The following is a 22,535-nucleotide window of genomic DNA, read 5'->3' on the forward strand; positions in this document are numbered from 1 at the left end:
TAGACAGACAGACAGACAAGTAGGTAGGTAGGTAGGTAGATAGATACATAGATAGATAGAAAGACAGACAGACAGACGGGTGGATGGATGGATGGATAGATGGATGGATAGAAGGAAGGATGGATGGATGGATGGACAGACCAGTAGGTAAGTAGGTAGGTATGGCATGGACTAAAACTAAAGCTAAAAATAATAATAGAAGTAATAACATATAGATTCTTAGAAATAGCATATACAAATATATAAGAATAAATATAATATACAAAATAGAAAATTAGATATGGGTATCAATATACAGTATATAATAGAAGCTGTATTATAATTAATAATTTCAGACAAAAGATACATATGTGTATAATTATAAAAATAACAAATGTCAAAGAAGATTATGAATGGTGTGTAAAGGATAATATTGGTGTAAATTTTGAATACTAAACACGTCGCAAGAAAACATGCATTGAAAACATTGAAAAAAGGAATTTCTGGTGCTGTTTTGATTCCTTTATCTATTTACTACCTCTTGTTGTGTTTCCAGCAGGTAGTGCATTAAGCCCAGCGTGGTCCATTGTACTGACGACTGGCTCACAAAACATGTAATACTTATTTTGGTTTGATTGTAAGTCTGTGAGTGTGAACGCTAAGCAAAATAGACCTACAATCTATCAATATAACAATGTATAATTTTCTTGGTTGGTCTGGACCAGGGGAACCAAACAACAAGTATAAACACGGCCTCAGTTAAAGAGATGAAATTGGAAGTGTGTGTCAGAGGTGATTTGCTCGTTGAATGAAGGCGAACAAAGCCTGCTTCCTCTCTCTTCTATCCTTTAAATCTGTTCCTTTCAAGAAAGATGGGTTAATGTGAACCGTGCCTCGAGGCAAACTTTCAAAAGATCTCGGAAGACGTGTTAGAGAGACGCATGAAGCTGGAACAGGCTACAAAAGCGATGCTAAAGACCCGGGTGTACATCAATTCACGGTCAGACAAATTGTCTAGAGTTGCTACTCTCTTTAGCAGTGGGCGTCCTGGTAAGATCACTAAAAGCAGAGCCGGCATTCCTGAAAGAAATGAGGCAGGACCCGAGGGTAACAGCAAAACACTTACTGAGGACTCTACAAACTGCAAAAACATCTGTAGCCCATTTTACGCTTGCACCAGACCATCTTATGGTCCACAATGCTTCTGGGATAACGTTCTATGGACAGATGAGATGAAAGTGCTCCGACACCAAAACCTCATGTAAGCTATGAGGTAGGGCCATAATGTTTTGGGGCTGCTTTGCTGCCAAATCAGAGGTGTACCTAAACATTATCAACCTGAAGAGACGTTGGACGATGCACAAAGTATAGACAGTGATATACAGCATAGACCCAAAGTGCACAAGTAAATCAGCTAAAGAAAATTTGTGTTTTTTCTGACTGAAATTGTCAAATTAGAGTCCTGACCATTCGCAGGGTCCAAAATTCCTTACTAAAATTTTATTTTTTTAATGGTGGAAGGACCATAATGTTTTGGGGCTGCTTTGTTGCCAAATCAGAGGTGTATCTAAACATTATCCAGGAGAACAGAAGGGCAGAAGTCCATTACCTCAACCTGAAGAGACATTGGATGATGCAGAAAGTATAAGACAGCGATAGCCAGTATAGACCCAAAGTGCGCAAGTAAATCAGCTAAAGAAAAATTTTGTTATTTCTGACTGAAATTCTGAGTCCTGACCATTCGCAGGGTTCAAAATTCCCCCTAATCTAGTCGTATCCAATTACCCTGATTGCGTTATTCTTCACCTCTACCGATACCACCCTCCACTGCTGACTGAGGAGCTTCGCACCTGACACACGCCCCCTCTGACACGTGTGCAGTACCGACTGCATCTTTTCACCTGCATGAGACACGTTCATATGCGGATCAGCCTTGTGCACGGAGAGCCACACCCTCAACTCTGCGCATCCAGCAGAGGTCGTAATTGCACCAGTGATGAGGAACCCTGGTCCGGCTCATCCCACCCTGAACAACAGCCAATCGTTGTTCATGTGGCCGCAGAGCCCAGACGGATGGCAGAGCTGAGATTCGATACGATGTATCAGAAACCCCAGCTCTGGTGTGCTAGCGTGTTTTACCGCTGCGCCACCTGAGCGAGTATTAAATGTTATTTGAAGCTAAAGGAAACATTCAGATGGGGTTTTAAGCAGATTGCTGCTAAAAAGGGATCTATATGTTATTAAATCCAAGCGTTCACTTAATTTTACTCAATTCTCTTAATAAAAGACGTTTAATAAAACTGTTTGCCTGTTTTTAGTTTAGTTAGATCGTGTTTGTCTACAATTGTGACAACAATCAGATCGCATTTTATTATATTTATTTAGTTTATTAGCAATCAGTACAAAAATACTGGTCATTTATAGGGTTAATTTACTTTTACTCACAATTATAGGACTATTATTACTTAGTACCCAGCACATGGTGTAGAATGCGGCCAGTGATGTAAAAATCTAAATACACATACAGAAAATAGAGTATACTATTTTATTTCTAATAATTAGCCGATTGGTGAGCATTGAAGGCCACAAATTGAAACACACGACAAACAAAGACACTCCTTTCGGATTGCGCAGTAATCATAGACTTGATAGCACCAGCACAGAGATCAACGTGGAGTGGCTAAAACCTCATGGCGAGTTATTTTATCACTGATGGGTTTTTCCAATCAAGCAGAACAAGCAGGATAAACAGACAAGGCTGGTCCCACCCTGCCCAGATCCAATTTATACAGCTTTTCTCATTTCTCTCCTGGAGTGATCGCTAAAGGAAACGCTGTAGGAAAATCTCCCGATTTCACGCACGGATGCCTGTTGGAAGCGTCGGGGCATAGACGTCCCAGTCTGGCCGCTCTATGCAAGCGGCAATCGCATATGGGTTAGATATTGGAAACGTTCTTGCTTATTTTCTGTCAAACAAATAACACAGCCTAAGCTTTCTAGCTAGAAATAAATTAAGTTAGTCCTCTCATGACTAAAATTACTTATAACTAAGGCACTACCCAATTCACGGCAATGAAAATTGCCCCACGGACTGTGAAACGGGCCGTTTCCTGAGCCGTTTCACGTTTACTGGTTAATTTGCACTATGAGGCATCCTAGCAATCCTACGGCAATTCAGTTAGCAATCGCTTAGTCAAAATATCCAAGATGTTGAAGTCTAAAGAAGCTTAAAACCCAATTCTGTGGATGCATTATGTGGATAGCATACTGTATACTGTATTTGAGATGGAGCCTTGCATCGTCGCTGGATGTTCTAGGTTTACATTCAACCGTTAAGGTAGCTGTGCCGTGTATTGTAGCTATTACATTTATGAGTGTTATTTAATGACTGCAGTGAAATGTGTCACTTTTCTTTACAAATCGTGAAATCTGTGATTTTTGAAAAACGAGATCCGTGAATTTAGTAGGGCCCAAGTTATAACTTTGAGTAAGCCTGAAAGTACTCATGGCAAGGAGTAGAAGTGACATTATGGGGTTCTACCTATTATTTTATTATTATTATTATTGTTTTGAAAGCATAAAAATAACCCCTACAAAGAAGCAAAAGGTGTAGGTGAAAAAGTCTGACTAATCGAAAGGCCATTTAAAATAAAAGCAGTGGTTATTTAGCCCAGTGGACGGACATCACTCTTGGTTTACGTTGCCCTCAACAATATATAACACCAGACTGCTGAAGGGTTCTGTGTAGTAAAGGTCTGCACAGGGACTCGTTTTAAAAGATGAACACATATTACATAATAGCATTTGAAAAGCTTTAAAACACATATTTTATTGATGATGTCAAGTGCTCCTGTTTTAATCACACTTCAGACTCTTTTTTTCCCAGGATCCCTTGTGGAAATGCAAACACCCAGCGGGCCCATACCCTTAGCCAAAGTGTTAGAGATTTCTAACATAAACAAACAGACCAATCGTTAAAGTTTCTGTGATTTAAAAAGAAATGTATAAGCATTTCGTCACCTGCTGTTTTATTTGATAGAAATATGGTTGTTTAAAAAATAATAATAAAAAATGAAATAATAATAATAATAAACTAAAAAATAAAATAATAACAATAATAAAATAATTAAATAAAAAATAAAACAAAATAATAATAAAATAAACAATAAAATAAAAATATAATAACAATAATAATAAAAAATTATATAATAATAAAAAATAATAAAATAATCATAAAAAATAATATAATAATAAAAATAATAACAATAATAAAATACAAAATATAATAATAATAATAATAATAATAAAATAAAAATAATAACAATAATAAAACAATAAAAAAATAAAAAAGAAGTAACTATAATAAAATAAAAAAGAAATAATAACTATAATAAAATAATAAAAAAGAAAATAATAATAATAACAATAATAATAATAATACCAATAATAACATCTGATAGTATCTGATTAGGTTATAAAAGTATTAATACAAAATAAAAACATAATTCAAAAATGATGTCAAAAGAAATGAGAAGGTTTAGAAGAATTTAAACAGTAAAAAAAAGCTTTATGTCCGAGTTTCAGCTCTAGAGTTAAAATAATAAAATAAAAAGTAAAATAAAAAAAACAGACAACAATTATATGCAAACTCTTTTCTCCACAACACATTCCAAAAAAAGATCATAATTTGTTTCACAAGTTTCAGTCAGGTTTCAGAGCACATCAACACATTCGGCGGTACTGAACGACTTACTCTTAATTAGACGTTCTGGAAGACGTGCAGTCCTCATTTTACTGGTTCTCACCGCAGCCTTTGACACGGCTGATCATAAACTGTTATTAGAGCGACTTGAAGGTGAGGGTGGCATTAGTTAAACAGCCATAAAAAGTTTTCTTCATATCTGAAAACTCTTCAGGGTGGGATAGATCCATATCACACATCACAAAAAAATAGATCCATATATCGCATTACAGCTCTGTGCAGGCAGCTTCGACCACCTCACCTTCCTAAACGGGTCAATACAGAGTCTGGGATGAAAGTGAAACCAAGCCAAGAAGAAGAAAGAAACAGCTCAAAGTTATTTTTATGGGTTTGAGTCCCGGTGTGAAGAACGACCCCTGGCTACAGCTCAAGAAGTTTGTTCTGGGTGATGTCATATTTACATAAAAGCTATAGTATATTCAGGTGAAATTCACCTTAATGTACGACGTATGGTCAAAAGTATTCGGACACTCCTTGTAATTACTGAAGTCGATTCTTTATTCTACAGTTTTATATATCAGGGCCTAAAAAACAATTGTGTAATCCTCACCGACTTAATAAACAAATAAATAAACTGAGGTGTAGCCAATTTTCCACATTTAATAACCAGTTGAAAAAACCAATACTGAACTGTAAAGGCTCACTGATTATAATGTACTGATTTTTTGTGTCTTTCAATAATAAGATGTACTGTTGGTAGTAAAATCATGCAATTTTAAACATTGTTCTTAAACTATTGCACTATTTGCTTCTTCAGTTTTTTTCCAGAAAAGTGCCAAATCTGAATCCACTGTTGCTCATTAATGACAGCTTTTATTTTTATGATATTTCTATAATACCCAATCAAAATAGTATCAGTTGTAAAAAGTTCCATAACAAGTGTTTTCGATCGTTCCACAAACTTAAAAGACTTGTTTCACCCCATCAAATTAGAAATTGGAATATGTTTACGAAGATCAATATAGGTAATAAAGTAAAACATTAAATAGCTGTTATATTATTCCTTCTACTGCTTAGCAATTTTAAATACTTATGTACGTAGATTCTACTATTATTAACTTTTGGCAATTTGGTCCAATCATCCTCACAACATAGATTTAGTTTGTACGTTTGAGGGCATTCGTTTATGTGATGCTCTTTTAGGATGCCGCCACTGCATCTCAATGGATTCGAGGTCCGGACTGCATTTTCCCCCCTTCTTTAGCCATTCCAATGTTACTCATGTTAATTGTCTTGGGTTAATTGTCCTGGTCCAGGACCAAACATTGGCTCAGCTAAAGCAGCTGGACAGATGCTACCATGCTTGAACGTTGGGACCCTGTGTTTGTTTTTCACCAAACACGGCACCGTGCATGACGACCATGGTCTAGGTCAAGCTGTTATTCTTTTCAGACAGTGGGGCTTTTTCTCAGCCACGCTTCCATAATAGCCAGACTTGTTTAGTCTCTAATTGAGCTGGACATGAATATTTAATGTGCTTACAGAGGCCTGTAGGTCAAATGAATTAAACAGTCTGGCCTTGGACTAAATGTGCTGAGATGCCCACTCCCAGGAAGACCGGCGGCTGTCTTGTGGGCTTTGTAAATCATATTTTTTTACTATAGAATGATGATCGATATAGAGTGTCATCGATCACTCAGGTTTGTTGATGATAGAGAGCCCTCATTGCTGTGTTACCTCATAGTTCTCCCTTTTAGTTATACTGTCATATTAGGGGTTCTAGAAGCTTCCACAGAGTCCTTTGTTGTGCAGGCCCAACATATGAATCCATGCTGGGTGCAGTAGGTAAAGTGGCTGCTTCAATCTTTGTATAGCCACTCTTGGATTGTACTGAGTTGCTTTTCTTTATATATTTTATTCTAAGAATTAGGTTCTCACATGCTGGTGGATTGAGCAGCTGGCCCTATTGTTCCACCAGTTTTCACAGATTCTATTCCTTTTATCCCACTATTATCTCCACTATTGGCTACGGATGTGACCTTCCCTGTTAAACATTTATACAAATTACACTAGGAAAAAGCAGCACTAATTAGCACAGATGGGATTTTTTAAAATTAATTATCAAATAGCCATACAAACAACAAATAAAGAACCCTTATTTTAAAAGTGCTGAACCACTTCTACTGGCAAAACTAACAAACAATGGTACCCTGAAAGAAACTCTGCTTTTGATGGGCCTTTAGAGGACTGGCACAGAAATAGTACCACATCTAATGCATAATTAACACAAAACTCAAGTCATAACCTAATGGAGGCAAAAGGAATAAAAAAGCATTACAAATTTATACAAGCAAGCCCTTAGAGTGAACTGGCAACACAACAAGTACAGCATCTTCAAAATTTAATTATAAGCAGACTAAGCAGTGGCCCTGACACAATCCATTATTAATTAGTTCTTAAATCCAACGCTTAGAGTTCTGCCAAGTGAATGTAAACTGTTTAAAAAAAATAAGATATGAAAAGCCAAGGTTGACCAACAGGTAGAGCCCCATGATATTCTTTTTCCTCAAAACTGAAAAAATAACATAAATAAATATATATATATATATATATATATACAGTGTATCACAAAAGTGAGTATACCCCTCACATTTCTGCAGATATTTAAGTATATCTTTTCATGGGACAACACTGACAAAATGACACTTTGACACAATGAAAAGTAGTCTGTGTGCAGCTTATATAAAAGTGTAAATTTATTCTTCCCTCAAAATAACTCAATATACAGCCATTAATGTCTAAACCACCGGCAACAAAAGTGAGTACACCCCTTAGTGAAAGTTCCTGAAGTGTCAATATTTTGTGTGGCCACCATTATTTCCCAGAACTGCCTTAACTCTCCTGGGCATGGAGTTTACCAGAGCTTCACAGGTTGCCACTGGAATGCTTTTCCACTCCTCCATGACGACATCACGGAGCTGGCGGATATTCGAGACTTTGCGCTCCTCCACCTTCCGCTTGAGGATGCCCCAAAGATGTTCTATTGGGTTTAGGTCTGGAGACATGCTTGGCCAGTCCATCACCTTTACCCTCAGCCTCTTCAATAAAGCAGTGGTCGTCTTAGAGGTGTGTTTGGGGTCATTATCATGCTGGAACACTGCCCTGCGACCCAGTTTCCGGAGGGAGGGGATCATGCTCTGCTTCAGTATTTCACAGTACATATTGGAGTTCATGTGTCCCTCAATGAAATGTAACTCCCCAACACCTGCTGCACTCATGCAGCCCCAGACCATGGCATTCCCACCACCATGCTTGACTGTAGGCATGACACACTTATCTTTGTACTCCTCACCTGATTGCCGCCACACATGCATGAGACCATCTGAACCAAACAAATTAATCTTGGTCTCATCAGACCATAGGACATGGTTCCAGTAATCCATGTCCTTTGTTGACATGTCTTCAGCAAACTGTTTGCGGGCTTTCTTGTGTAGAGACTTCAGAAGAGGCTTCCTTCTGGGGTGACAGCCATGCAGACCAATTTGATGTAGTGTGCGGCGTATGGTCTGAGCACTGACAGGCTGACCCCCCACCTTTTCAATCTCTGCAGCAATGCTGACAGCACTCCTGCGCCTATCTTTCAAAGACAGCAGTTGGATGTGACGCTGAGCACGTGCACTCAGCTTCTTTGGACGACCAACGCGAGGTCTGTTCTGAGTGGACCCTGCTCTTTTAAAACGCTGGATGATCTTGGCCACTGTGCTGCAGCTCAGTTTCAGGGTGTTGGCAATCTTCTTGTAGCCTTGGCCATCTTCATGTAGCGCAACAATTCGTCTTTTAAGATCCTCAGAGAGTTCTTTGCCATGAGGTGCCATGTTGGAACTTTCAGTGACCAATATGAGAGAGTGTGAGAGCTGTACTACTAAATTGAACACACCTGCTCCCTATGCACACCTGAGACCTAGTAACACTAACAAATCACATGACATTTTGGAGGGAAAATGACAAGCAGTGCTCAATTTGGACATTTAGGGGTGTAGTCTCTTAGGGGTGTACTCACTTTTGTTGCCGGTGGTTTAGACATTAATGGCTGTATATTGAGTTATTTTGAGGGAAGAATAAATTTACACTGTTATATAAGCTGCACACAGACTACTTTTCATTGTGTCAAAGTGTCATTTTGTCAGTGTTGTCCCATGAAAAGATATACTTAAATATCTGCATAAATGTGAGCGGTGTACTCACTTTTGTGATACACTGTATATACAGTGGGGGAAATAAGTATTTGATCCCCTGCTGATTTTGTAAGTTTACCCCCTTACAAAGACTTGAACAGTCTATAATTTTTATGGAAGGTTTATTTTAACAGAGAGAGACAGAATATCAACAAAAAATCCAGAAAAAATAACATTAAATAAAAGTTATAAATTAATTTGTATTTAATTAAGGGAAATAAGTATTTGATCCCCTACCAACCAGCAAGAATTCTGACCGCCACAGACCGGTTATGTGCCGGTTATGTGCCCATGAGGCACACAAATTAGTCCTGTCCCTGTATAAAAGACTCCTGTCACAGAATCAGTTTCTTCCGTTCAAATCTCTCGACCACCATGGGCAAGACCAAAGAGCTATCAAAGGACGTCAGGGACAAGATTGTAGACCTGCACAAGGCTGGAATGGGCTACAAGACCATCAGCAAGAAGCTTGGTGAGAAAGAGATCACTGTTGGTGCGATAATTCGAAAATGGAAGAAATACAAGATCACAGTCAATTGCCCTAACTCTGGAGCTCCATGCAAGATCTCACCTGGTGGGGTAAGAATGATTCTGAGAAAGGTGAGGTCAGTCCAGAATTACACAGGAGGAGCTTGTCAATGATCTCAAGGGAGCTGGGAGCACAGTCACCAAGAAAACCATTAGTAACACACTTCGCCTTAATGGATTGAGATCCTGCAGTGCCCGCAAAGTCCCTCTGCTCAAGAAGGCTCATGTACAGGCCCGTCTGAAGTTTGCCAATGAACACCTGAATGATTCAGAGAAAGCTTGGGAGAATGTGATATGGTCAGATGAGACCAAAATTTAGCTCTTTGGCATCAACTCCACTCGCCGTGTTTGGAGGCAGAGAAATGCCCGGTGGGGATGGTGTTCTTGGGGTCATATCCAGCATTTCTCTGCTCCCAGCTCCCTTGAGATCATTGACAAGCTCCTCCCGTGTAATTCTGGGCTGACCTCACCTTTCTCAGAATCATTCTTACCCCACCAGGTGAGATCTTGCATGGAGCTCCAGAGTGAGGGCGATTGACTGTGATCTTGTATTTCTTCCATTTTCGAATTATCGCGCCAACAGTGGTCTCTTTCTCACCAAGCTTCTTGCTGATGGTTTTGTAGCCCATTCCAGCCTTGTGCAGGTCTACAATCTTGTCCCTGACGTCCTTTGATAGCTCTTTGGTCTTGCCCATGGTGGTCGAGAGATTTGAATGGAAGAAACTGATTCTGTGACAGGAGTCTTTTATACAGGGACAGGACTAATTTGTGTGCCTCATGGGCACATAACCGGTCTGTGGGGGTCAGAATTCTTGCTGGTTGGTAGGGGATCAAATACTTATTTCCCTTAATTAAATACAAATTAATTTATAACTTTTATTTAATGTTATTTTTTCTGGATTTTTTGTTGATATTCTGTCTCTCTCTGTTAAAATAAACCTTCCATAAAAATTATAGACTGTTCCAAGTCTTTGTAAGGGGGTAAAATCAGCAGGGGATCAAATACTTATTTCCCCCACTGTATATATATATATATATATATATATATATATATATATATATATATATATATATACAGGGGTTGGACAAAATAACTGAAACACCTGTCATTTTAGTGTGGGAGGTTTCATGGCTAAATTGGACCAGTCTGGTGGCCAATCTTCATTAATTGCACATTGCACCAGTAAGAGCAGAGTGTGAAGGTTCAATTAGCAGGGTAAGAGCACAGTTTTGCTCAAAATATTGCAATGCACACAACATTATGGGTGACATACCAGAGTTCAAAAGAGGACAAATTGTTGGTGCACGTCTTGCTGGCGCATCTGTGACCAAGACAGCAAGTCTTTGTGATGTATCAAGAGCCACGGTATCCAGGGTAATGTCAGCATACCACCAAGAAGGACAAACCACATCCAACAGGATTAACTGTGGACGCAAGAGGAAGCTGTCTGAAAGGGATGTTCGGGTGCTAACCCGGATTGTATCCAAAAAACATAAAACCACGGCTGCCCAAATCACGGCAGAATTAAATGTGCACCTCAACTCTCCTGTTTCCACCAGAACTGTCCGTCGGGAGCTCCACAGGGTCAATATACACGGCCGGGCTGCTATAGCCAAACCTTTGGTCACTCGTGCCAATGCCAAACGTCGGTTTCAATGGTGCAAGGAGCGCAAATTTTGGGCTGTGGACAATGTGAAACATGTATTGTTCTCTGATGAGTCCACCTTTACTGTTTTCCCCACATCCGGGAGAGTTACGGTGTGGAGAAGCCCCAAAGAAGCGTACCACCCAGACTGTTGCATGCCCAGAGTGAAGCATGGGGGTGGATCAGTGATGGTTTGGGCTGCCATATCATGGCATTCCCTTGGCCCAATACTTGTGCTAGATGGGCGCGTCACTGCCAAGGACTACCGAACCATTCTGGAGGACCATGTGCATCCAATGGCGGTGCCGTGTATCAGGATGACAATGCACCAATACACACAGCAAGACTGGTGAAAGATTGGTTTGATGAACATGAAAGTGAAGTTGAACATCTCCCATGGCCTGCACAGTCACCAGATCTAAATATTATTGAGCCACTTTGGGGTGTTTTGGAGAAGCGAGTCAGGAAACGTTTTCCTCCACCAGCATCACGTAGTGACCTGGCCACTATCCTGCAAGAAGAATGGCTTAAAATCCCTCTGACCACTGTGCAGGACTTGTATATGTCATTTCCAAGACGAATTGACGCTGTATTGGCCGCAAAAGGAGGCCCTACACCATACTAATAAATTATTGTGGTCTAAAACCAGGTGTTTCAGTTATTTTGTCCAACCCCTGTATATACACAGTGTATCACAAAAGTGAGTACACCCCTCACATTTCTGCAAATATTTTATTATATCTTTTCATGGGACAACACTATAGAAATAAAACTTGGATATAACTTAGAGTAGTCAGTGTACAACTTGTATAGCAGTGTAGATTTACTGTCTTCTGAAAATAACTCAACACACAGCCATTAATGTCTAAATGGCTGGCAACATAAGTGAGTACACCCCACAGTGAACATGTCCAAATTGTGCCCAAAGTGTCAATATTTTGTGTGACCACCATTATTATCCAGCACTGCCTTAACCCTCCTGGGCATGGAATTCACCAGAGCTGCACAGGTTGCTACTGGAATCCTCTTCCACTCCTCCATGATGACATCACGGAGCTGGTGGATGTTAGACACCTTGAACTCCTCCACCTTCCACTTGAGGATGCGCCACAGGTGCTCAATTGGGTTTAGTCCATCACCTTTACCTTCAGCTTCCTCAGCAAGGCAGTTGTCATCTTGGAGGTTGTGTTTGGGGTCGTTATCCTGTTGGAAAACTGCCATGAGGCCCAGTTTTCGAAGGGAGGGGATCATGCTCTGTTTCAGAATGTCACAGTACATGTTGGAATTCATGTTTCCCTCAATGAACTGCAGCTCCCCAGTGCCAGCAACACTCATGCAGCCCAAGACCATGATGCTACCACCACCAGGCTTGACTGTAGGCAAGATACAGTAGTCTTGGTACTTCTCACCAGGGCGCCGCCACACATGCTGGACACCATCTGAGCCAAACAAGTTTATCTTGGTCTCGTCAGACCACAGGGCATTCCAGTAATCCATGTTCTTGGACTGCTTGTCTTCAGAAAACTGTTTGCGGGCTTTCTTGTGCGTCAGCTTCCTTCTGGGATGACGACCATGCAGACCGAGTTGATGCAGTGTGCGGCGTATGGTCTGAGCACTGACAGGCTGACCTCCCACGTCTTCAACCTCTGCAGCATTGCTGGCAGCACTCATGTGTCTATTTTTTAAAGCCAACCTCTGGATATGATGCCGAACACGTGGACTCAACTTCTTTGGTCGACCGTGGCGAAGCCTGTTCCGAGTGGAACCTGTCCTGGAAAACCGCTGTATGACCTTGGCCACCATGCTGTAGCTCAGTTTCAGGGTGTTAGCAATCTTCTTATAGCCCAGGCCATCTTTGTGGAGAGCAACAATTCTATTTCTCACATCCTCAGAGAGTTCTTTGCCATGAGGTGCCATGTTGAATATCCAGTGGCCAGTATGAGAGAATTGTACCCAAAACACCAAATTTAACAGCCCTGCTCCCCATTTACACCTGGGACCTTGACACATGACACCAGGGAGGGACAACGACACATTTGGGCACAATTTGGACATGTTCACTGTGGGGTGTACTCACTTATGTTGCCAGCTATTTAGACATTAATGGCTGTGTTGAGTTATTTTCAGAAGACAGTAAATCTACACTGCTATACAAGCTGTACACTGACTACTCTAAGTTATATCCAAGTTTCATGTCTATAGTGTTGTCCCATGAAAAGATATAATGAAATATTTGCAGAAATGTGAGGGGTGTACTCACTTTTGTGATACACTGTATATATACACATATATATCATCCGACATCATTCTGATCGTGTCATTTTCTGCTCTCTAATAACGCTCCGGCCGCCTTACTGGTGTGAGCTAGCTAATGCTAAGTGTTTAGCATCACAAAGTGTAGAAAACTATGCCACAAAGTTAGCACAAAAGCACTTTTACTTCTTTTTCTACTTAAACCCCTCATAATGTGTGAACATTTCTAACCAGAAACAGAATTTTAAAAATCATTTGAGAAGTTCAACATCAGAATTGTTTGTTTATTAGGATTTTAGCATGTTAGCATGTTTTACACTTTGGGTTACATTCATGACAGGAACGGTAGTAATTCATTACACATCAGTTCACAAGTTTATATCAAACACAGTCTTGGACAATTTAGTATCTCCAATTCACCTCACTTGCATGTTTTCGGACTGTGGGAGGAAACCGGAGCACCCGGAGCAAACCCACGCAGACACGAGAAGAACACGCAAACTCCACACAGAAAGGACCCGGACCGCCCCACCTGGGGATCAAACCCAGGACCTTCTTGCTGTGAGGCGACAGTGCTACCCACTTAGCCACTGTGCTGCCCCAACATTAGAACAAGAGGTTTTAAATTGTTATTGTACAATTACATTTAGCCGAAACAGAGAATCTTGTAGCATTAGTTCGATCATATTGTCTCTAACTTTAATTTGTAAATGGTGTTAGCTAATTGATGCTAAGCGTTTTAGCATCACAAAGTGTGGAAAACAATGCTACAAAGTAAGGGGTTTTAATTGTTATCGGAAAAATAGCATTTAGCTAAAAAAGAGAATCTAGTAGCATTATAGCATTAGTTCGATCAAACTGACTCTAATTTGTCATAAGTTTTTACACTGAATGGTCTTAAGAAACAGAAATTAAGAACTCGAGTTAAACAGAAAAATAGTTTTTAAAAAATTTCTAGTTCAACAATGGAATAAGAGGTTTTTAATTGTTATTGTAAAAAACAGCATTTAGCTGAAACAGAGAATCTAGTAGCATTGCAGCATTAGCATTCAGACCTGAACATCAATGCTGCATAAAGATTAGGTGCAACCACACTGAGCAATCAAACAACCATTCTACACATTTATGAACATAAATTAATATTGAACAAACGTTCACCTTCGTTTCATCTTCCTAAACAGATGAAAATAAACCGTGGTTTCCTAACATATGCCACCACAAATCGTTCTCAACCTGATAAAGACACAAAGCTATTAATACAGATTTATTATTTACACGTTCTATATCATTTCAAAAAATAATAGAAGTGAAATGTGGCCAAAGCGCCAGACTAGATCTATGTTTTATGGCAGAGATGTTTACAAGTCACAAAATACGATTCCGAGACGAGTCACGAGTCATTAGGCTAGAGTCCGAGTCGAGTCACGAGTCTTTAGGCTAGAGTCCGAGTCACGTCACGAGTCTTTAGACTAGAGTCCGAGTCAAGTCATGAGTCTTTAGACTAGAGTCCGAATCAAGTCGCGAGTCAATATAATAAACACAAAACATATATTGGAAATGTGTAGAAATACACAAATAATATGTAAGTTCAGATAAAAAACACCAACAGATTAGCGACTGTATTTTGCCGTTTTACTTACTGCTTTTACTTTCCTAGGTACCAGTTAAAAGCTTAAACTGACGTTTTGTTTTCACTGCAAATTACAGCACAGCGGCCAAAATCCAAAACACAGCAAAATATCCAAAACCGCTGCTTACCTTAGCTTATGTTCTTCCAGATGCTATTAAATTTATAAGCGTGTGTCCCATTAAAAATATAATCCGTTATTTTGTAAATGTGCTTATAATTAAAAATCTCCAAAATTGTGACGCTGCAAACTGAATAAATGCAAATAACAGCATTTCTTACTAAACATTAAAATCAGAAGGTCTGTAGGAGTGTTCCATTCACATTATCTGTTACTGTGAATATATATATATACAGTGTATCACAAAAGTGAGTACACCCCTCACATTTCTGCAAATATTTCATTATATCTTTTCATGGGACAACACTATAGACATGAAACTTGGATATAACTTAAGAGTAGTCAGTGTACAGCTTGTATAGCAGTGTAGATTTACTGTCTTCTGAAAATAACTCAACACACAGCCATTAATGTCTAAATAGCTGGCAACATAAGTGAGTACACCCCACAGTGAACATGTCCAAATTGTGCCCAAATGTGTCGTTGTCCCTCCCTGGTGTCATGTGTCAAGGTCCCAGGTGTAAATGGGGAGCAGGGCTGTTAAATTTGGTGTTTTGGGTACAATTCTCTCATACTGGCCACTGGATATTCAACATGGCACCTCATGGCAAAGAACTCTCTGAGGATGTGAGAAATAGAATTGTTGCTCTTCACAAAGATGGCCTGGGCTATAAGAAGATTGCTAACACCCTGAAACTGAGCTACAGCATGGTGGCCAAGGTCATACAGCGGTTTTCCAGGACAGGTTCCACTCGGAACAGGCTTCGCCAGGGTCGACCAAAGAAGTTGAGTCCACGTGTTCGGCGTCATATCCAGAGGTTGGCTTTAAAAAATAGACACATGAGTGCTGCCAGCATTGCTGCAGAGGTTGAAGACGTGGGAGGTCAGCCTGTCAGTGCTCAGACCATACGCCGCACACTGCATCAACTCGGTCTGCATGGTCGTCATCCCAGAAGGAAGCTGACGCACAAGAAAGCCCGCAAACAGTTTGCTGAAGACAAGCAGTCCAAGAACATGGATTACTGGAATGCCCTGTGGTCTGACGAGACCAAGATAAACTTGTTTGGCTCAGATGGTGTCCAGCATGTGTGGCGGCGCCCTGGTGAAAAGTACCAAGACAACTGTATCTTGCCTACAGTCAAGCATGGTGGTGGTAGCATCATGGTCTTGGGCTGCATGAGTGCTGCTGGCACTGGGGAGCTGCCGTTCATTGAGGGAAACATGAATTCCAACATGTACTGTGACATTCTGAAACAGAGCATGATCCCCTTCCTTCGAAAACTGGGCCTCATGACAGTTTTCCAACAGGATAACGACCCCAAACACAACCTCCAAGATGACAACTGCCTTGCTGAGGAAGCTGAAGGTAAAGGTGATGGACTAAACCCAATTGAGCACCTGTGGCGCATCCTCAAGTGGAAGGTGGAGGAGTTCAAGGTGTCTAACATCCACCAGCTCCGTGATGTCATCACAGAGGAGTGGAAGAGGATTCCAGTAGCAACCTGTGCAGCTCTGGTGAATTCCATGCCCAGGAGGGTTAAGGCAGTGCTGGATAATAATGGTGGTCACACAAAATATTGACACATTTGGGCACAATTTGGACATGTTCACTGTGGGGTGTACTCACTTATGTTGCCAGCTATTTAGACATTAATGGCTGTGTGTTGAGTTATTTTCAGAAGACAGTAAATCTACACTGCTATACAAGTTGTACACTGACTACTCTAAGTTATATCCAAGTTTCATGTCTATAGTGTTGTCCCATGAAAAGATATAATAAAATATTTGCAGAAATGTGAGGGGTGTACTCACTTTTGTGATACACTGTATATATATATATATATATACGGTATATGTGTGTGTGTGTGTGTGTGTGTGTGTGTATATACATTTATATATATATATATATATATATATATATATAATTGTCACACAGAACTAATGTTGCTGACTTATGTTGTCCACAAGTCATTTGTAACGAGTTCGAGTCGAGTCTGAAGAAACTGTGTGTGCGACTTACGTCGAGTCCCCATCTCTGCTTTATGGACAAAAGTATTCGGACAGCCATTCGAATTGTTGAATTCACGTGTTTCAGCAGCAATAAATCAATTATATAAAGAAAATTATGTGTGGCAACAGTTTAGGGAAGGCTCTTTCCTGTTTCCAGGTCTTGGAGGTGCAACCTCATGTCTTAGTTTAAAGCAACTCCAGTGGCCTGCACCTCAGAGAGCCCTGATCTCAACCCCACTGAACAGCTTTGGAATGAACTCAACATCAGTTAAGGCTTTGTTGACCATCCTCAGTGCCCAGCCATACAAATACTGTAACTGTTTGTCTAAGCTGTGCAAATTCCAACAGGCATACTTTGAAGTCTTGTGAGAAACCTTGTCCAACAAGCTCATGGTCATGTGTTCAGATCCTAAAACTCGTTTTTATTGTATACAGAGAATATTTTCTACATTCCTCATTCACAGCTCTAGAATGCAGACCATCACTGCATTCCCAGAAGACTGTATCTATCCTGGAGGCATTTTCCACTCTCGTATTCCTTCTGGAGCTGAAAAGTCCTACAGCTGAACTGCTGGCATCATTCAAAATAGATGAAAACATTTAATGCCGGCCGCGCTTGTGTTTTGGCCTGTGTAGGTGACTGCACGTACATATATAACTCTTGTATACCTAAATCAAAAAACAAGTAAGTGCACATCATTTGGATTTTGTCTTTCGGTCACATCAGGATTAGTGAGGTTCAGCAATAAGAGTCCCATTAGCATCCAGTTTATCTCAAAGGTAAAAAATGGGCCAACGTTCAGGGCTCTGTGCAAGCGATTTAAAATGGACCTTTATTGGTGCGAGGAGCTTGAAACTCCCAATGTATAATTTTCCAGAGGTGGATACAGCTCATAACTTGCTCCTCAATCTCTATGATGGCTAACCGAACATGACTCAATATCTGATTTATAGTGCACTTCTGATACTGTGCCATATCTGATTTAATCCTTGTGATCAGTTACCCAGTTCCTGAGAAGTGCACAGTAAAATACATTTCCTATAATTTACCAGTACCAGTACCAGTAATGTCCCTATAAGAACCGTTAATACTGCAAATGTGACCTTAAAAACCTCAAAGCATTATTGGTACAATTAATATAAAATGTACTGTAGTAGAAACAGCAGTACTGATAACACTGGTTAAGATTCATCAGTTCAGGTCTTTAATGTCAAACATACTCATGGACAATTTTGTATCTCCAATTTACCTTTCTTGCACGTCTTTGGACTGTGGGAGGAAACCGGAGCTCCCGGAGGAAACCCACACAAAAAGGACCCGCACCGCTCCACCTTGGAATCAAATCCAGGACCATCTTGCCGTGGAGCGACAGTGCTACCCACCGAGCCACCGTGCATGTCTTTATTGTAAAATAAAGACATGCACTCACCATGAGTTTGGTAGATGTCCCAATCCAATGCTATGGGTTCACCATATTCACAAGTATAAGAGCTTTAGATCTTCCGGGCAGGTTTTACACAAATGAATGTGTCTGTGGGAATCTGTGCCCCTTTAGTCAAAAGCTTTTCCAAAGTCAGTCATACGGCTGGATGAGAGTCAGGCTTACAATCAGAATTGACGGTCAGTAGGCAGCTATTTTAATACCACTTAGCAATGTGTGTGGCTTAAACATGTGTGAAGATGTTAGCTGGCATCGCAGCCCATTGGTTTGAATGACCTGAGACTAACTGTGTTAGCTAAGTAAGCAAAATTTGCAGTGACGTAATCACAGTAATTGCTGTCTAAGTAGTGCGTCCAAATAATCTGCCTTATGAGTTCGATGTCTTATTAGAATCCCCTTTACTTAGGCAGCTGCCTAGGTAGGCAATAGGCAGCAAGGCAGCTCACTAGGTTTTCATACAGACCCATAGTATAGCAAAAGGCATCTTGTGTGATTTTTTGTTCTTTCACATGCTCCCGTATTTAAGGGCCGGGATTCTTGGCACAGTTTTTACGTCGTATGCCCATCTATCCGGGCTTGGGACCGGCACTGAGAGAGCACTGACAAGTGCACCTCCTAATGGCTAGGCTGTTTTGGCCACACCCTGGATCCTCAGATCTCAGCGGTAGCCTGCTAGCATGCTTTACCGCTGCACAACCCCAGCACCTTTACATCTAATCAAGCTTTAATAGCCCATAACATGTAAGAGCAGTGTGCTAAGCTGTAATTTGCATGAGAGGCGTCTACAAGACAGCAAGAAGTTTAAAGATTAATAAGATTCATTTGATTTCTATCTGAACAGGCCGGGATGAAGTGTAGCATCGGAGCAGCGAGGTTGCTCGGCTTAAATTAGCCATGTCAGATTACCGGCGGCGAGTGACGTAGAGCGCTTCATTTAAAAAGACAGCTAATTGCTAGCGAAGAAAGAGAACGTGCCAGGGCAGTGTAAGCAAAAGGAGCGCGTATGCTAATTTACTAGTCAAGTTCAATTAACAAGCCTGTAATGTTTGACCTGCTCTGTCTCCTACTGCCACTGCCGGTGGCGGTGCCAATAATGTGTGTGTGTGTGTGTGTGTGTGTGTGTCACACAGAAAATTCCCACACAGGTTATGAGCCACATATTAGCGTTCTTTTATTGTAAGGTTAAATAAAGGATGACTTTGTATGTCTGCTATTTAATCTGCCAGATTATGCCCAGGTCACCCCACTCCACCCCTGCACTGTTCCCTCTATTAGCTTTCTATACCTGAACAACACTGTTGTGAAAAGCAATAAATAAAACCTTAAAGAAAATGCAGAAAGAATATATATACAGTGGGGGAAATAAGTATTTGATCCCCTGCTGATTTTGTAAATTTACCCCCTTACAAAGACTTGAACAGTCTATAATTTTTATGGAAGGTTTATTTTAACAGAGAGAGACAGAATATCAACAAAAAATACAGAAAAAAAATTAATTTGTATTTAATTAAGGGAAATAAGTATTTGATCCCCTACCAACCAGCAAGAATTCTGACCCCCACAGACCGGTTATGTGCACAAAAGGCACACAAATTAGTCCTGTCCCTGTATAAAAGACTCCTGCCACAGAATCAGTTTCTTCCGTTCAAATCTCTCGACCACCATGGGCAAGACCAAAGAGCTATCAAAGGACGTCAGGGACAAGATTGTAAACCTGCACAAGGCTGGAATGGGCTACAAGACCATCAGCAAGAAGCTTAGTGAGAAAGAGACCACTGTTGGTGCGATCATTCGAAAATGGAAGAAATACAAGATCACAGTCAATCACCCTCACTCTGGAGCTCCATGCAAGATCTCACCTGGTGGGGTAAGAATAATTCTGAGAAAGGTGAGGTCAGTCCAGAATTACACGGGAGGAGCTTGTCAATGATCTCAAGGGAGCTGGGAGCAGAGAAATGCTGGATATGACCCCAAGAACACCATCCCCACCGGGCATTTCTCTGCCTCCAAACACGGCGAGTGGAGTTGATGCCAAAGAGCTCAATTTTGGTCTCATCTGACCATATCACATTCTCCCAAGCTTTCTCTGAATCATTCAGGTGTTCATTGGCAACTTTCAGACGGGCCTGTACATGAGCCTTCTTGAGCAAAGGGACTTTGCGGGCACTGCATGATCTCAATCCATTACGGCGAAGTGTGTTACTAATGGTTTTCTTGGTGACTGTGCTCCCAGCTCCCTTGAGATCATTGACAAGCTCCTCCTGTGTAATTCTGGACTGACCTCACCTTTCTCAGAATCATTCTTACCCCACCAGGTGAGATCTTGCATGGAGCTCCAGAGTGAGGGTGATTGACTGTGATCTTGTATTTCTTCCATTTTCGAATGATCGCACCAACAGTGGTCTCTTTCTCACCAAGCTTCTTGCTGATGGTCTTGTAGCCCATTCCAGCCTTGTGCAGGTCTACAATCTTGTCCCTGACGTCCTTTGATAGCTCTTTGGTCTTGCCCATGGTGGTCGAGAGATTTGAACGGAAGAAACTGATTCTGTGACAGGAGTCTTTTATACAGGGACAGGACTAATTTGTGTGCCTCATGGGCACATAACCGGTCTGTGGGGGTCAGAATTCTTGCTGGTTGGTAGGGGATCAAATACTTATTTCCCTTAATTAAATACAAATTAATTTATAACTTTTATTTGATGTTTTTTTTCTGGATTGTTTGTTGATATTCTGTCTCTCTCTGTTAAAATAAACCTTCCATAAAAATTATAGACTGTTCAAGTCTTTGTAAGGGGCATTTCTCAAGGCATTTCTTAAACTGATCGGTATCGGCTTTACTAAGGCCGATCCTAAGCCCGATCTTTTGTTTTACGACAGCATGTCCGCTGTGTGGAAATACTTTAATTTGGAAAGAGAAACAAGTCCGACAGTGAAGTGTAACGTCTGCAATGCGAGCGTTTCACGAGGCGGTAGTAGCAGAGCTTCGATCATTACTGTAGAATTTTACTGTTTATATGGTGTGTGAGTCAAAAAGGTTGAGAAACACTGATGTAACCGAGCGTCTACTCTTCACACCCCACAGTTTCCAAAAAAAAAAAAACCAAAAAAGTGCGGAAACTTTTTGAAGATCCTTCGTATTTAATAGTAAAAATGCTGATGTTAAAGCCTGCTGCTAGTCTGTCTGACCTAAAGTTGGGTTACAACATGATTAACCCATTGGAATCTCCATTATTTTGCATAGGCTGATGTGTTATGTAAACACCACCCAGAGATTAAAATGTTCAAACTGACAGTATTCGCATCTTACACGGCGTTAAACGTGTACGTGTAGCGTTAAGTTAGTGAGCCGAGTGCGGGTGAGAGCCAGAACTTGTCAGATCTTCAGGAAGCTACAGATGAAATGAGCAGGAATGGCAGCAGGTGAGGAGAGCAGAAACGAGCACCGCTGACCCCTGACTGCCTTCTCATTACAGAGCAATGCTGCTCATCTCACACCGGCACACTTCTCCTACACACACACACACACACACACACACACACACACATGCATGCATGGACATGCAGTATTATACAGTATTTTAAAAATCGCTTGCAATCCCAATTCCAAAAAAGGGAGGACAGTAGATAAGATGGAAATGCAATTAAAAACAGAAAGCAGTGATTGGTCAACTGTTTTTCACACTTATTTAATTAAAAACAGCATCATTGAGAGATTTATAATGTTTATAATATTTTACCTTTTTAGATTTGTTGATGTTTGTTAATATACGCTACATTTACATTTTCATTTTCGGCATTTAGCAGATGCCTGTATCCAAAGCGACTTACAGTACTGCGACAGCATATCGTCTAATCAATTGAGGGTTAAGGGCCTTGCTTAAGGGCCAAACAGTGGCAACCTGGCAGTGGAGGGGCTTGAACCAGCAACCTTTCGATTACTAGTCCAGTACCTTAACCGCTAAGCTACAACTGCATACAGCGTTTAGCAGATG

The 22,535-nt window shown here is 40.7% G+C and overlaps 1 protein-coding gene across 1 annotated transcript in view; it reads right to left on the reverse strand.

Annotated features, from left to right (window-relative positions):
• The window catches only part of b4galt2 (UDP-Gal:betaGlcNAc beta 1,4- galactosyltransferase, polypeptide 2), a 191,101-nt gene that overhangs the window by 160,756 nt on the left and 7,810 nt on the right, over window positions 1–22,535 (reverse strand). The gene's annotated exons all lie outside the window — the stretch shown is intronic.

This window comes from Trichomycterus rosablanca, chromosome 4, assembly GCF_030014385.1.
Source record: "Trichomycterus rosablanca isolate fTriRos1 chromosome 4, fTriRos1.hap1, whole genome shotgun sequence".
NCBI classification, from domain to species: Eukaryota; Metazoa; Chordata; class Actinopteri; order Siluriformes; family Trichomycteridae; genus Trichomycterus; species Trichomycterus rosablanca.